Raw genomic sequence first — 3004 nt, 5'->3', positions numbered from 1 at the left:
AGTGGGGAAATCCCCCCAAAGGAGGTAGATTTGGCTGATGAAAAGTAAGAACTCCATAAGAACCAAAGCTGGAAAACAAAGATATGGGCTTGGCTAGCTTTAGGTTGGCCATGGCACCACCACAGATTCTGTATAAGAGATTTCTGCTTTGGGTGGGTGATAGGATTAGGTGACTCCCAAGATACCTTCCAGCTCTAGAGTCCATGATTCTGTCTCAGCTAGACTGTTGATTGTTCTCTTCTATATGCAGTCAGTTCATAGATATTCAGCTTCCACTCATATATATACTTATTTAAAGTATATATCTAGAGCATCATATACAGATACTTATTTAAAATCATTCTTTGGTCATTCCCTGTGGATGAGCTCTTTCTTGTTTTAGGGCCTCTTTAAAGCCTAGTTTAGAGATTTGTCCTTATTGGGAACTTAATAAATGGTGAAGGACTATTAACAGAGATCAGTGGTGGTCTGATGACCACACACTCACACTTCAGACTCATACAGGCATGTGTTCAAATCTTGGCTCTATTTCTTGCCGTGTGACCTTGAGCAAGTTTCTCTCTGGGCCCCCATTTCCTCATCTATAAAATAGAGATAGTAATAATAGCTGTAAGAGATCAAATGAATAGGATATTCTAATTTCTTAGGAAAACAGTGTCTTCCATTTTTGTAGTTGCTGTCAGAGTGAACTTAAACCTCTTTGTTGCTGTTGTTCAGTTGCTCAGTCATGTCCGACTTTGTGACCCCATGAACTGCAGCATGCCTGGCTTCCCTGTCCTTCACCATCACCTGGAGCTTGCTCAAACTCATGTCCATTGAGTCGATGATGCCATCCAACCATTTCGTCCACCTACATAGGACTAGTAGAGAGATTTTCCAATTACACAGTAAGCAACTTATGGATGAATTGGTTCCTTCCTTTACATACTTATTTAAAAATATTTTCTTGTAAACAATGTTCTTGGCTATCATGCCTTTTCTAAAACCAGCTTGAACATCAGGGAGTTCACGGTTCACCTATTGCTGAAGCCTGACTTGGAGAATTTTGAGCATTACTTTACTAGCATGTGAGATGAGTGCAATTGTGCGGTAGTTTGAGCATTCTTTGGCATTGCCTTTCTTTGGGATTGGAATGAAAACTGACCTTTTCCAGTCCTGTGGCCACTGCTGAGTTTTCCAAATTTGCTGGCATATTGAGTGCAGCACTTTCACAGCATCATCTTTCAGGATTTGAAACAGCTCAACTCGAATTCCATCACCTCCACTAGCTGTGTTTGTAGTGATGCTTTCTGAGGCCCACTTGACTTCACATTCCAAGATCTCTGGCTCTAGATGAGTGATGACACCATTGTGATTATCTTGGTCATGAAGATCTTTTTTGTACAGTTCTTCTGTGTATTCTTGCCACCTCTTCTTAATATCTTCTGCTTCTGTTCAGTTCAGTTCAGTTCAGTTGCTCAGTCATGTCCGACTCTTTGCAACCCCATGAATCGCAGCATACCAGGCCTCCCTGTCCATCACCAACTCCCAGAGTTCACTCAGACTCACGGCCATCAAGTCCGTGATGCCATCCAGCCATCTCATCCTCTGTCGTCCCCTTCTCCTCCTGCCCCCAGTCCCTCGCAGCATCAAAGTCTTTTCCAATGAGTCAACTCTTCACACGATGTGACAAAGTACTGGAGTTTCAGCTTTAGCATCATTCCTTCCAAAGAAATCCCAGGGCTGATCTCCTTCAGAATGGACTGGTTGGATCTCCTTGCAGTCCAAGGGACTCTCAAGAGTCTTCTCCAACACCACAGTTCAAAAGCATCAATTCTTTGGTGCTCAGTCTTCTTCACAGTCCAACTCTCACATCCATACATGACCACAGGAAAAACCATAGCCTTGACTAGACGGACCTTAGTCAGCAAAGTAATGTCTCTGCTTTTGAATATGCTGTCTAGGTTAGTCATAACTTTTCTTCCAAGGAGTAAGCGTCTTTTAATTTCATGGCTGCAGTCACCATCTGCAGTGATTTTGGAGCCCCCCAAAATAAAGTCTGACACTGTTTCCACTGTTTCCCCATCTATTTCCCATGAAGTAATGGGACCAGATGCCATGATCTTCGTTTTCTGAATGTTGAGCTTTAAGCCAACTTTTTCACTTTCCTCTTTCACTTTCATCAAGAGGCTCTTTTGTTCCTCTTCACTTTCTGCCATAAGGGTGGTATCATCTGCATATCTGAGGTTCTTGATATTTCTCCTGGCAATCTTGATTCTAGCTTGTGTTTCTTCCAGTCCAGCATTTCTCATGATGCTTCTGTTAAGTCCATACCATTTCTGTCCTTTATTGAACCCATCTTTGCATGAAATGTTCCCTTGGTATCTCTAATTTTCTTGAAGAGATCTCTAGTCTTTCCCATTCTGTTCTTTTTCTCTATTTCTATCAGCCATGTGGAATTCCAGGATGAAGGAAGGTTGTGTTAAGCAAGTAAGAGAAGGCCATGAGCCTGGAGAAGGTGAGTGGGATGGGGGTATAACTGGAGAGAAGGAGTGTGATGGTGGGCTTGACCTCACAGAACCTTGTTGATCACAGAATGAATCCTGGATTTCTTCTCTAACACAATAGGAATCCATTGAGGAGTTTTACACTAGGGAGTGATGTTAGCTGATTTGTATATCTAGAAGATCATTCTGGAGGTTAGATGGAAAGTGGATTGGAGAGGGCAAAGGGTGGAGTGGTGAGTGGAATCTTGCAGATGATGCTTTAGACCAAGGTAGAGACAGAAGAGATGGAGAGAAAGCAGGGTCAGACATACTTGGGACACATGAAGGTTCATAACAGCACTATTCACCATGACCGACAGGTGGAAATGGACCAAATGCCTAGAAACTGTTGAATGGATAAACAAATATGGTGTGACCACATAGCTCTGCAGTGCAGGAGCTGTAGAAGACCTGGGTTCAATCCCTGGGTGGGGAGGACCCCCTGGAGGAGGGCATGGCTACCCACTCCAGTATTCTCG

This window comes from Ovis canadensis, chromosome 9, assembly GCF_042477335.2.
Source record: "Ovis canadensis isolate MfBH-ARS-UI-01 breed Bighorn chromosome 9, ARS-UI_OviCan_v2, whole genome shotgun sequence".
In the NCBI taxonomy this organism is placed as follows: Eukaryota; Metazoa; Chordata; class Mammalia; order Artiodactyla; family Bovidae; genus Ovis; species Ovis canadensis.
The sequence above is the reverse complement of the archived record's forward strand: the minus strand, read 5'-3'. Positions refer to the sequence as shown.